This window comes from Onychomys torridus, chromosome 2 (genome assembly GCF_903995425.1).
Source record: "Onychomys torridus chromosome 2, mOncTor1.1, whole genome shotgun sequence".
Lineage (NCBI taxonomy): Eukaryota > Metazoa > Chordata > Mammalia > Rodentia > Cricetidae > Onychomys > Onychomys torridus.
In genome coordinates, this window is record NC_050444.1 from 111188832 (window position 1) to 111203842 (window position 15011).

Sequence of the window (15011 nt, forward strand, 5' to 3'; positions counted from 1 at the left end):
AATGATGTGTTATAATTTTTTAATTACTTAAATACATTTTTTAAAGAAATTATACTCTAAAGCTATAAAAAGGGTATTTAGCTTGATTGAAACCATACTATCCTCTCATTATAACTCATTTTCTCATACATTGTTAGGATTTTCTGACAGAGTGTCAAGTCCAGTAGAACTGAACTCATAAAGGATCCAGGACATGATCTGGGAAGATAAAAAATTCCATCTTTGGGCCAGCTTTTCTATTCAAACCTCACACACAAGCAAGGTTATGGCTTGCCTGTAAATTCTCACTTCAATCTTTACTTTTCTTGCATTGCACTTATCACAACTGTTATAAACATATTTTTGTTTGCTGTCTGTTCCCTTCTTTGTTCACAATCTGTCTCCAAGATCTAATATAGCACTATCCATAATAAGCTCACTGTGTTTTTTTTTTAACTAGATGAAATTAAAATTGCATTCTAGTTTCTACTCTGTCACTCACCAGCCAGATAACTTTTGTTAAATCATTTAATCAAGCTGTTTCATGTCTTGTAAAGCTTGTTTGGGGAACTAAATCAGATGATGCATGTAAATGAGCTATGTCAATTGTAAAATTCTATGTAACTGTAATCCTCCCCTAATACACACACACACACACACACACACACACACACACACACACACACACACACACTGGATAAGCAAGAGGTTTGCTTATCTTGTTAAATTGTCAGTTAGATGTCACATTCCAGCTAATTATGACACCAAAGATGGTGACTTCAGATTTATAGAAGACTAAAAGGATCGCAAGACTGGGTGTAAGTAACATGGTATCTAGTATCTAGTTTCTTCTCTTCTACCAAGGAGTTATACCACCTACCATGGGTTTCTTAACAACAACAAAAGAAAACAAACTGGGGAATGTAGGTCAGCCTCAAATGGCAGCCATGGGAACACTTTCAATAGTGTGAATGCACAGGAAATAAATACCATGCAGCAAAGACTACACCTTGCCAGTTACTACACATTCCCGAATATTTGTAACTTGCTTGGCATTTTTATTTAACTTAATTCACTTTGAATTTTTCTTTTTTTTCTTTTTTTTCCTTTTTTTAATTTAGTATGTTTGTGTTTTAATTTTACACATCATCCATGGGTTCCCCCCTCCCGCCCCATCCCCACCTTTCCCCCAGCCCCTCCCCTCCATTCCCATATCTTCCAGGGCCAAGACAGCTCATGCACTAAGGACAGGTCCTGGTCCCACTGCCTGGGTGCCTCCCAAACAGTTCAAGCTATTCAATTGTCTCACTTATCCAGAGGGCCTGATCCAGCTGGGGGCTCCACAGCCTTTGGTTCATAATTCATGTGTTTCCATTAGTTTGGCTATTTGTCCCTGTGCCTCTCCAATCTTGGTCTCAACAATTCACACTCTTACAGTCCCTCCTCTTTCTTGACAATTGGACTCCTGGAGCTCCACCTGGGGCCTGGCTGAGGATCTCTGCATCCACTTCCATCAGTTATTGAATGAGAGTTCCAGCATGACCGTTAGGGTGTTTGGCCATCTCATCACCAGACTAGGTCAGATCAGGCTTTCTCTCGACCATTGCCAGCAGTCTACAGAGGATGTATCATTGTGGATTTCTGGGGACCTCTCCAGCACTCTGCCTATTCCTGTTCTAAATAAGATGAGTTAGCAATTTTAAATTCAAGAGATTGCTATTGCATTTTTTATACTGTATTTGACTTTCAGGTATAGCACCTGCAGTCAACTGCTGGATCACTTTGCTTTGCTTTGTAATGTCACTCACAACATTAGTATATCTCATAAAGTCTTTCATTGTTTTCAAAATTGACATTATATTTGAGAACAATAAATCAAAGATATAGGGATGTAGTTAAGAGATAGAACATTTACCTAATATGCACAAGGCCCTAGGGTCAATCCAAAACACTGCAAGACAGAAAAGAAAGTTGAATTCCTCAAGTTCAGCAGATGTTTATTGAGTGTTATAAAAGAAATTGTACTTGACCCAAGACTATTGTAACAGAGGGGAGAAGCTGAACTCAACTCCACCAAAACAGAAATCAAGGGGCAGGAGAGGTTGATAAATGCTGAGGTAAATAAATGGAAAAGTAATGGAAGACAGGGGGTTGAGGGAAGGTTCACATAGCTGGGTACCAAAGACACTTTGTAGAGTAGACATGATCTCCTGTTTTTGATATGTCTTTGATGAGGAGTGAGGTCCTATGGTTCACATTGAAAATGCTCATTACAGAGATTTGAGTGTTCATTCTTACACAGATCAGTAAACTCCATGGCTATTCATCTACATAGTCCAAATCCAACAGTGTCTCACCAAGTGTCTTCTTGATTCCAATAGCCAATGGTCTGTCTCTAATTTACTCATCCATCTAGCAATGTAAGCTATATTTTTACATTATGAAGAAATGTAAATGTCTTACATTCCTTTTTAAATTTTTACTAGTATGTATTGATATATAAATTAGTGTCTTCTCATTTATATTTCCATACATATATATATTATTCACTGATTAAATTCCACTTCCTTTCACCAATCCTCCTTCCTGTCACATACCCTTGTAACCTCTGTTAATCACCATTATGCATGTAGGTCAAATTTTCTAGCATCTGTATATAAAAGAAAGTGTTCTATACTTGTCTTCCTGTGTCTGACTTATTTCCCTTAATGTGGTGCTCTATGGTTTCACCCATTTTGCCACAAAAGAGAGGATTTCTTTCTTCCTTTTAGTTGAATAATACTTCATTGTATGTATACCTTTATCCATTTATCTGTTGATGGAAAACTAAACTGATGCTAAATCTTAGTTATTGTGACTAGTGCTGCAATAAACATGTGTAGATATATATAAATATGTATCTCTTCAGTATGACAATTTTGCTTCCTTTGGTTATCTACCCAGAAGTGTAATAACTGAATTATATGGTAGATCTATTTAATGATTTTTTCAAAACAGCAGAGTCTGATGTTAATGCTGGAAACAGGATCTCAGTCTTGGTTTAATCAAATTTTCAATCTGTAACATTTTCTCTTCTTCCTCAGATGAAATTATAAGTCATTTAACTGTTGTGTGGTATTCTACCATAACTTCAGAGTCTTTCCCATTCTACACAAATATTTCTATGCCTATTATTTCATTGGTTTGAACTGTTTCTCCACCATGATACTATCAAATTTATGAGTCCTGCCAGAATTACTGAAGTTACAGGAGAAATTAGGGTCTGCTTTGGGGGATTTTTAGTCTCATTAATAAAAGGATTTAAGAATATACTCAGAAGAAAGCCCAAGAACAATATTATTAGAGTTTAAAAAAAAATACCCTAGTGCAACAAGTTGTAAAATTTGGAAGAAAAAGATGAAAAGGAGAGAGAAAACCATGTCATTTGAATTAAGTCAGCATAAAAGTTATTCTTATAGCAGACAAGCAGTCCCAGTGTAGAATGGAGGTTCAGAGGTAGAGTAAGACCTAAAGTGTTAGGAAAGCATGCTTAGAAATGATAAAGAAAGAATAAAAGGAAAGGTTGTGCTTTTCTAAGTATTAGAAAAGCAGGCAAACTTACAAAGCAGAATGGCTACAGCTCTGTATGTGACTGCACTAGGGGGTGAGAATTCTGGGAATGAAGAGTTCATTATCTTCTGAAAGGAATAATTATTACTCCTATCTCTTGAGCATGGCTTAAAGTGGAACCACCTCCCTGGGAGGTGATTCCTTAGTCAGGTGAGTGACTTGCCAAACTGGATTGACTCTTTTAAGTTCCGGATAACTTGGAATGTTAGGTCTTTACCCAGGCTAGAGAAGTAGCTTTCCATAATGGGCCTCCACAGAGCTCTAATCACAATCACTGTGACAGTAATATACTGCTCTTAGTGTTGTTTTGATGTTTTTTATTATTGTCACTTGAATATCCAGTTGATCTTGGTCTCAGAGTTCTCTGCAAACTCCAAAGCCCTTATCTCTTATGACACACACTCTCAACTCATTTTAAATACTGTCCATATCTCCCTTTCATTGCATTTAATCACATGGCATATTTACAAGATGAATCCGAATAAAGAAGGCTTGTTAAATTTAATGGGTCACTTTTTATATTTGGGTGAAAGGCCTTAAACTCTTGTAAATTAGGCTTGGATTTATAACCCATGACAAATGTGATGGCAAATACTGATCTAGTAAATTCCTTCAACACTCTAGTCCCCACACATGATGGAGAGATAGTGCTTCCTTCTGATACTGTTAACATAAATGACATTAGCATTATATGATACCTGGGCAGTATGCTCAAGCCCATGACAGATCTCACGGAGTACAGTCAAGGCATACATTTCCATTTTTAAACTTCTACTTTAAAAAGGAATCATACTACATACATACATACACATGTGAACTGAGAATTTAAACACACTTCATAACTTGTTTTCAAAATAGTTCAAAGTAAAACAGAACAAATTGAGAGAGCTTTGGAGTTCCCCCATAGAGTTGTTCAAATTACTGGAACTGTGGTTCTCTTTCACAAATTACACCTCAGTGGTAAGATCCCTCTTCAAGAAAACCAGACATCAGTCCACTGCAGCCTTGACATCCTTAATCCTGCTGGTAGACTTTTATAGTTTTCTGCTGCCAGTGAGTTATTGCTTGACAAGTGTTTAAATATTATACATTGTGAAGTTTAAATAAGGAAATTATTTACACAGGAATATGTTTTTAAAAGTATATTAACAATTATATAGTTCTCTGAACACTTAATCATGCAGCCAAGTGGAAAACCCTTCAGGAAGTCTGTCTCCTACCATTTCCCCACAATGAAGGGTTCCTCAGGAAATACACGTTTCATCTCCAGAGACACATTTCAAGCACCTAATCTTACTTTGCACTCTGCCACTTCTGGTCATCCAAACAAAATGCAGGTAAATGATGGAGAAGCTTAGCTTAGACCCTTTAAATATTTACTGGCTAGTCGACTCTTAGTAATACATGCTGTAGTGTTAGACTCAATTTCATCCTCGAGTGGTCTGCAGACAATTTGGACAGGCTTACTGAGAAGTGCAGGATCTTTCCTCGCTTTGCCTTTGAGAAGCCATTCCCTTATTGTAAGTGAATTAGTTGAAAAACTTTCCTGCTAGTCGGGTGTATCAACAAATCAGCCAGGCCAGCCTCACTGATGGCTCACTTATCCCAGCTCAGTTTAGCCAGCTGGAGAAAAGGCCTATGGAAGGAGGGTCCACTACCGAGTTCTAGTGGACACTGATCCCAGTTACATGGGGTGCCTCATTTCTAAAAATATTGGTTTATTTGCCGGACAGAAAACCAACTTGATTTCTGTCTCATTTCTTTTCTTCAACAGGGGCCGGAGCCTAAGTGGGAGGAAAAAAAAAAAAAAAAAGCATGGTTTCCTAATTTCTTGAGGCTACCTTTAAAAACTAATGTGTTCCTAAGGTCATGGTGAGAAAGCAAAGCCACTGAGAACATATGATCACAGAAATCTGCCTGCTGACTAGTTGTCTGGATTTCAATTAAAAGTCACCTGAGAACATGATTATTATCTTTAAAAGATGAGGTAAATCTATATACACTCATGAAAATATCAAAAATATACAATTAAATATAAATTTTTATCTATATTTCATGTATGTGCATATGTAGATGTACATATGCATTATATATGAAGAAGGGAACTCAGAGAATCAAGACTAAGAAATGAGGAATTTTCCTATGAATGTTTTGCTTTGCTAGAATGCTTACAACAAACAGATACTGTCACTATCATATTTAGTTTTAATAAAGAGGTGATTTCTCCCTGTTCACTTCCCTCATGTTGGCATATAGGGGTATTGGGGCACAATGTTTTAGACTGCAGATGGGCAAGTTGAACCCAGTTTGTTGAGACATAGCAAATAATTCATTGAACTAGCCTCAGAACAGACTGCAGACATTGCCTGAAACATCCAGGGATGCTGTGGAAATCTCACTCTGAACCTGCATGCCCTGGTATCATAACAGACCCAGCCTGTCCTTCATGCTCTCTGGCTAACAAGCTAAAATGCTTTTAGAGACTCTTCAGTCTCCCTCTTTTCAAACCATCTTTTCTCAAATATAGCACATGCTGTACTTGCAATTAGTCTACTTGTGACTTTGGGAAAATATTTTAATGGTGTTTTGTTGAGGGTTCTTAAAGTACTAGCAAATAAGCCCCTTGGTCTTGATTCTGCCTGGAGACTGCCACACAGGACCCCTCCAGATGCCAGGGAGATGGCTCCTTGCTTTCCTCAGGCAAAGGAAGCGGTATTGCCATAATTACTTTCGTGTGCAGATTGGCACACTATCACAGCTAACACAACAGAGAACATGAAAGACCAGGTTATAACAGCTCTGCCGCTGTAAATTGAAATAATAAACTTTGGCAAACACAGAGGATGGCAAATTCAATTTGACAGTGCTCTCAAAGCAGGCTAAGAACAACAGAGGGAAGCTGAATAAATAGGATTAGAAGGCATTTTATTTGATTATTACATCATTGGATAAAGCAACTTGTAATGCAATTCCCCCAAATTGTTAATGTGGTATTCACAGAATAATGGTAGAAATCAAATTATCGTTATGTTTGACATTCAAATCACTGATTTCCAGACTGGGAGGGAATTTTCTAACTTTAGTGCCAAACATTCTCTCTTTAAGCAAACACACTATGTAAAACAGTTTAGCCCGAGCTCACTCAGGGATGGGAAGGAGGGCTGTAGCTGCCCATTTCCAGTCTACAAATCTCCTACCACTCAAGGTCCCAGAAAAGTTTTGTTTTAATCCTTAGGTATCTATTTATAGTATCATTTGGAAATGATTGCTACCTTCATTTAAAATACAAAGACTTTCCAAGCAAGCTGTGACATGGCCTACTAATGCCAGCATGGAGGAGACTGAGATGGTAGGATGTCTTGGGCTATATATAGTGAGACACTGTCACCAACAGTGGCAACAAAGATCAGCTGTTAGCTCTCTTGAGATTTGCTGACTAAAAGAGCTACGGAAGGAAGAAGGAGAATTACTGTTAGGGACTATGCTGGCTTACTATACGGTAGATTCTCCCCCAGTAGCCATGACTTCATTAGTACTGATTAGTTAGCTCTAGGTTTCCAGTGAGTGGGTCTTAAGTCCAATTAGAGAGTTGTTTATCTTCAACTCCTATCACACTCATAGGGTTGTAGTGCTCTGCTGGTCCTTGATGTGGTTCGTAGACATCAGGTCTGGACAAGACTGTTGGATGCCTCCCTCCTTTAGAAGTTTGCATGACACCTTCTGGTACCACAAAAGCTATTCCTCAGAAGGGGCATTCAGGCCAGTTGCAAGAAAATGTTTTTTAAATTTGTGAGAAGGAATATGGCCTGCATTCTTTAATAAGCCTTCCAATATTCTGTTCATCTTATACCTTAACTGTGTTCCATGTCCAGAATGAACCACTGCTTTTTAAATAATGAAGAGAAATTAAATACAACATTTAAAAAAAAAAAAAAAAACGAACAAAGCTGATTTGAAAGAGGACAAAAAACTCACTGAAGAAAGATTAAAATATTTAGTGCTGTTTAACTTGCATAAGATAATACTGAGGAAGGTTGTGGAGAAAGTTGTTCTCAATCACATAAAATATCCCTGCAGGGGAAGACTTGACCTCTACAGTGGTTCATCAAGAACCTATCACTTGTGGGGATAAGAATGTGGAAAGGCATAAGCTCAGTCTGGTGAAGAGCAGATATATAAATAAATATTGACATTGCAATGTAACGGGTACTCTATTGAGGCGTCCATGAAGAACAAAGTATAAAAAGGAGTGGTGGCTTCTAAAGTGACAGAGTTGAGGCTAGGCAGCTGAGCCACCATAAAGGAAGATGAAGAGGATTACAGAACTGCAGTGAGGGAACATTCCAAGCAGGGGAAACAGTGTGTGCAGAGACAGAAGACAGGAGACAGCAGTGACTTCAGGAACTTGCAGTGAGTTCAACAAAATTAGATATTGCCATCTAACATGAGAAGTCAGAAAAGCCAAAGACATGGCTAAGGTTAGATATTGGAAAAATTTATATATCCATTAGTAGGCTGTGCTTACCTCCTTATAAAATTTATCAACTGGAATGGGCTTCCCAATAGCTTCCTTCCCACCAATAACTAAAGAGTAACTCCTGGGATGATGTTGCCAACCTAATTTCTAATTCCATATCATATCCATTTGATACCACATTTCAATTCCTGCTAAAATTTGAGGACTTTGTCCACCATGAAAGGGGGCCACTGAGAGGCCAAGCCTGGCTCCGCACATTAAACTGCTTCCTCGCCCGGCCTGACAGCCTTAATTCAGTCTCTAGCACTCACATAGAGCCTGATTGAGGACATGATTCTGCAATCTCAACACTCCTGCAATGAGCTGGGAGGCAGAGGCAGGAGAGTTACCCAGAGGTCCGCAGGCCTTCCAGCCTGGAGTACACAACACAGGGGCAGAAATAAGAGACCATGCTTCAAATGGTGAAAGGCAAGAACCAACTACTCAACTGTTGTCCTCTGACCTCCACAAGCGTGCAGTATATCACACACTCACACACACACACACACACACACACACACACACACACACACACACACACACAGAGGCAGTAAAATGAGACAGAGAGCCACTAAACAGTTTCTGTCAAGTCGGATACATGATCAAAATGGCATACATTTTTTTAAAAAATGGAAACCTCTCTCCACAGAGACATTTATTGCATAGTTTTTATACCCTGTGAATTGGTTTGGTTTTTTTGTTTTGTTTTGTTTTTTTGTTTTGTTTTTTTGTTTGTTTGTTTGTTTTTGACATTGTTTATCCTTTGGGTAACTAAATGGGGAGACAATGAAAGAGTTCTCACTTCACTTATTGAAACTGTTCTGTGATCAACACCAGAGAAGGACTGCCTGGTTAAATTGTTCCTACCTTTCCAAGGGAGCTGAAGCAGGTAAAGAGCTCACTGGGAGCAGACTCCCCTTGAATGACAATCTACAAAAGGCAGAGGCACTGTTTGGTGTTGAAATTCTCTTCACAGTGGTGTTCTTGGTAACCCTTAGCAGCAAGTGGCATCTGGCAGTGCCCTCCTGTCCCCAAGCCGTCCATACACTTGTCCTCTCTTCCCCAGAGCCAGCTACAGGGCCAGAGTATGTCCCTGAGTTTACACTTGAAGACAAGCCAAGGGCTGCCAGACTGAAGGAAAGAACTCCAAGGTCATTCAGCAAAACTGGAAACTGTGGGGGAAGGGTGGTCAGAATTCCCATTCTGCTCAGGATTCACCACTTGGGTCAGATCTTTCTAGATACACTGTATTTTGCCCAAATTCAATCATTTCCAAGTGTCATCATAAGAAAATAAAACCTCAGCTTTTTCTTTCCTAAAAAAAAAAAAAAAAAAAATCCATGTTTTGGTAAATCACATAAAGCATGTCTTGAATTTTTTTTTCTTGCTCATTTTTCCTCGTATTTCAATTATCTGTTGGTATATTACTGTGTGAGCATTTTTCTCATTTATGGAAGATATCACTTCTCCCCCTCTCTCTCCACTAATGCTCCCCTAATGAAGTCAAACAGTTTTTCATACAGAATCTCTAAGCTTTAATTTGTTTCCTTCTGATTAGAAGGTTTTTTTAAAAAGAGAGCTAGAGAGAGAGCTGTTGATTTTCAAAAATCATTTTTCCAAGTTTTAAGTATGTGGCCATCAGGCTATCCATCTTGAAGTGATCTGTGTGGGTCTAAACTGCCAGGGTCAAGGAGACCTGTGCTCCCTAAGAGGATCCCCAGATTCTCGGGGTTGAGGGTCCTTTAAGGCCACACTGGCAGCTATTATGAACATGATCTCAGTAACCTGATGGAGCCATCTGCAGAAAAAGCCCAGTTCCTTCAACGTCTTTTCATTGTCCTGTCCTTAAAAGCTTAATGCCGCCTTGTTTCCAAACTCTTATTAATTAATTCAACAATTTATTGAGTCCCAACTGGACACTAGGCTCTGAGGTAGATACAGAAATAAATTAATGAGCAGAACATGCGGTCATTCCTCAAATGTAATAGACACCCCCCAGAAATGAGTCCCAACCTAGCTTTAAAATTGGAACTCCCCAGGGAGCTTTGGCAATCCCAACACACCTCTAGTCTAATGAATTCAAAGTCCCAGGGATGAAGCTCTGTTTTTGAAAAGTCCCAAGTGATTCTAAGAGTGAAAAATAAACACAGTAAACAAATAATTATATAGACAGATACAAAGTCATAATATTAATGAAGACAGGATCTGTGATGTGTTTAAAAGGCCTCAGTGTCAGCCGGGCTATGGTGGCACACACCCTTAATCCCAGCACTTGGGAGGCAGAGCCAGGTGGATCTCTGTGAGTTCGAGGCCAGCCTAGTCTACAGAGCGAGATCGAGGACAGGCACCAAAACTACACAAAGAAACCCTGTCTCGAAAAACCAAAAAATAAAAAATAAAAAAGCATTAGTGTCATTCACTGATAAATGTAACCCAACTATCCTGGTCCTTCCCCTCAACCTGTCAGATCTGTGCTAATCATCTGGGAGTTTCTTATGGCCATTGCCACCTGCTCCAGGGAGTAAACCCCCTGCCGCTCATCAAGTGGGGATATAAGCTGAATGAAGGCCAAGAGCCAAGGTGAGAGCCTGACCCTCCCAAACCCTGGGGAGTTAGCTAAACAGAGCCACTTGATTAAAATGCCCTACTAAGAGGACAAACTGGAGTAGATAGCCAGTTTGGAGTGAGGATTTGGCAATAGACGCCCAAGCTACAGGAAAGAGGAGAGCTGATCTACTGGTTCTGTTTGCAGACTTAAAGAGAAAAATAAATTCTGTAAGGCTCTGAAGCAAGATTGTCTGGGATTTGCTAAGGGATATGTGCAGAAGCCTGATATAATGAGCTTCTTTAAACAAACAAACAGCTTCTGACTTCCCAAAGCTTCTGGGTGCTGGAGAGGTTGTTAGAAAGCAGGGGCAGCAACTGAGCCTTGCTGCTGCAGCTGTGAACATCCCTTTGCATCAGGTGCTGTCACCTGGTCCACGCACAGCTCTCAAGAGGATGATTGTGTTCTTGTCCCAGTTCATGGTTTTAAAAAGTCCTCTGGAGGGCTAGAGAGATGGCTCAGTGGTTAAGAGCACTGGCTGTTCTTCCAAAGGTCCTGAGTTCAATTCCCAGCACCCACATGGCGGCTCACAACTGATTATAGCTCCAGTTCCAGGGCATCTGACACTCTCACACCAATGCACATAAAATAAAGTTAAATAAATTATTTTCTTTTAAAGTCCTCTGGAATCACTCATTTGATTTACACTGTAGTGGAGGAAACTATACCTATGAATCCATTCTCACCTTGTGACACTCTTGCCTGATCTCCAGTCTGTCTTTTGTGTTGTAAACTTTAATCAGATCACTATAACCATATCTAATTGTCACCAAGTAGATAATATGGGAAATTAAGGAACAGTGATATGTGGACAAATACATTTCTCTAAGAGGAAATCACTCTTTTCAAAGCCCACATAATCCAGTTTTTAATGACATAATAAGAGTATCATATTTAAAAAACAAGCATGCAAAGGTACGTTAAGAAGTGACCGCAGGTGGGGTGGGACACGGCAGAACAAGCAAACGCACTGAGAATTTGCCACTCTTCCCAAGATCCCAAGGAGAGAGACACTAGGTCATTATACAAGTTCGGGATCTATTCTAAACAGAGCACAGACTCTACACTGTGAACTCAGCTTTTCCCTGAAGGCTGCCCAGCAAAGGCTGACAACTGGGCCTGTTTTGCAGATGACTGACACAAGACAGAACCCAGAGTGACCCAGAATGAGCTCTGAGTGACCCTGGCTGCTAGTCAAGACATATCGCTCACACAATTTACATCATAAATATATGTAGTAAGAAAAAAAAAATAAGATAAATTTGTAATCAAAATGAGTGGCCAGAGCCCAAATCTAATTTTCTTCAAGTAAAGCCTTCTTTTCAAGATTTCCAGGAAATAGTGGGACCTATATGGTCACATTTGGTGGTGCTTCTTTAGTTTGCTGAACAGCTATATGTTCTGTTAAACATAGTGTGGTGATTTGAACAGTTGTGCCCCCATAGACACTTGTGTTTGAATTCTTGGCCCATAAGGAGCGGCACTATTAGGAGATATGGCCTTGTTGGAGTAGGTGTAGCCTTGTTGGAGGAAGTGTGTCACCATAGGGGTAGGCTTTGGGGTCTTATGTGTGCTCAAGCCACACTCAGTACAGACTCTATCCTCCTGCTGCCTGTGGATGAAGATGTAGGACTCTCAGCTCCTTCTCCAGCACAATGTCTGCCTGCTTGCCACCATGCACCACTGTGGTGATGTATTGTATCCCTCAATATACTGTGTCTTCCAATAAAATAAAACTTGCCTGGAGATCAGAGGAAAAAGCCAACCACTATATAGAAGTCAGGCAATGGTAGCATATGCCTTTGATCTTACCACTTGGCAGGCATGGATCTCTCTGGATCTCTGTGAGTTCAAGGCCACACTGGGAACAGAGCCAGACGTGGTAGCACACACCTTAAATTCCAAAACTAGTTAACCATGGAGGTCTGGAGGTCTGTACAGACAGACAGGAAGTGACAGAACTGGGCAGAAAGAAGAAGTGATGTAGCTGGACAGAGGAAGCAAATCAGATGGCAGAACAGAAAGGCATATAGTTGTGGGTAGACAGGAAGTAGCTTGCTTTGCAAGGTACAGAGTTGATGAGCTAAGGTTAGCAGTGGCTTTCCCTATTTCCCTGATCTTTTAGGTTTTCACCCCTATATCTGGCTCTGTGTTTTTTATTTAATAAGACCATTTAGAAATTCATCTACATACCACTATGATGACAATGGACTAAACCTCTGAAACTGTAAGCCAGCCCCATTAAATGTTTTTCCTTTATAACAGTTGCTGTGGTCATGGTGTCTCTTCACAGCAATAGAAACCCAAACTAAGACACATGTTAAGTAATTCTCCTACCACATTATTTAAATGCTAGACAGGTCATGGGGCCTAGGGGGAAACCTACCACTATGATTCTATTAAATGAACATAGCAATAAAATTACTCATAAAAAACATTGCTATGGCCACAGATCAGTTCATTGCTCAGTCTTCATCAGAGAAGCTGCTTCTTGCAGTAAATGGTAATTTACACAGAAAACCACAACTAACTAACATACAAAGAATAAGAGACTTTGGAATGCTAAGTACTAAATGGGATGGATGTCCCTTATCACACCCCTCCCCTTAAGACTCAGCAATCTATACAGACAAGGTAGTAGAAAGATTATAAGATCCAGAGTTGATGATTGAACTTAAGGAAACAACATAGAAAAGTAGATACACATATGAACTCACAGAGACTGTAACAGCAGTCTATACAAGTTCAAGCCAAATAAAATTCCAGCTTGGAAAATGGGAAATAAGTACAAAGTCCCAATCCTAGCCAAGGGCACAAAGTCTCAACCCAATTCTACCCTTTACAGTGTGTAGTCAGCTAGACAATGAGTGAAAATTACATTTTCTAACATACATAATATGATTCATGTACATTATAAATACCAAGACTGCTTCCCAATCTGTGTTATAATGAGGTTGCATTCCAAATGACCTTAGGGTTATTTAAAGGCATTTGTTCTTTAGGTAAGTATTGCAAAGCACTATGTAACCAATATATATATATATATATATCTTGTTGTTTTTTTAATCTATGGCTAAGTCACAGTTCTACAAAGGACTATGCCTCCTAAATAGGAAGAAATTGCAGTAGAACAAACCACTTTAAAAAGACAACATATGTTAAACTAAAAGTGACAAAAGATAAACTCCAAAAATACTATTTATGGTAATTTCTCATCTTTCTGATTTATTCTAGGAAGTATTTTAGATGACTTGGTTATGTGCATGCAACAGTTTGGGTTTGCTCTCAAGAATTTGTGTGCTAGACACTTAAATTCAGTCATTTCTTAATGGTACTTGAGGGTAGGGCCTTTGGTAGGTAATCAGTATTACATGAGGTTGAGACAATGGGACTCAACATTACATTAGTGACTTTAAGAAAAACTTTTAGGTTAGCCTACAATGTCATGGCTTTATTGGTATTACTGGCTTTATAAGAGAGAAAGAGAAATTGGAAGTAACAATCTTGTTCTGTCTCTCCATGTAAATTTCCAGCACTGCCTTCAGACTTCCAAGAGTGAGAAGGTTCTCACCAGACATTGCCCCTTGGCCTTGGCCTTGGCCTTTCCATGCTGCAGAACTCTAAGAAATAACTTGACTTTCATTATAAATTACTTACACTGTGGTATTCAGTTGCAGTATCAGAAAAGACCAAGGTACCATCTGAATTTAAACATAATGTTTTTCTTCAGTTCTATCGCAACCTTACTCAAAAAATATCCAAGTTCCCATTATCAATTTCTTTCTGAGGGTTAAGGAGCTCATCAATAACCTAAGCAACCATAAACCCTGGAAGACGTCCAGGAATGCAATTTTGTTAGCTTAGTTTGTGATACCTGTGAAAATAGACATGCATTAGCCTTTCCCATTTCCCAAGTACCTTAATGTTTGGCTTACCAAATGCAGAATAAACAAAATAAGACATATTTCATGTACTTAGTAACACAAACCACCATATGGAAAATTCCAATTGGTAAGGCTTTTGTTAAGTGTAAGAGCTAACTTTAAAAAAAAAAAAAAAGAATAATGTTCATTAAGAGTTTTTACTTTTCTTTTAAATTTATTAGCAGTACTACTAGAAAGAGAGAGAGAGAGATTGTGTGGTTGTGTGTGTGTGTGATGAGGATGGGGATATGAATACACCACTGCATGTATGTAGATGTCAAAGGACAAGTTTCTGAAGCAGAGTCTCTCCTACTTTTTGTAGGTTCTGGGGATCAGATCATCAGGCCTGCACACAAGTGCTGTTACCCACTGAGTTGTC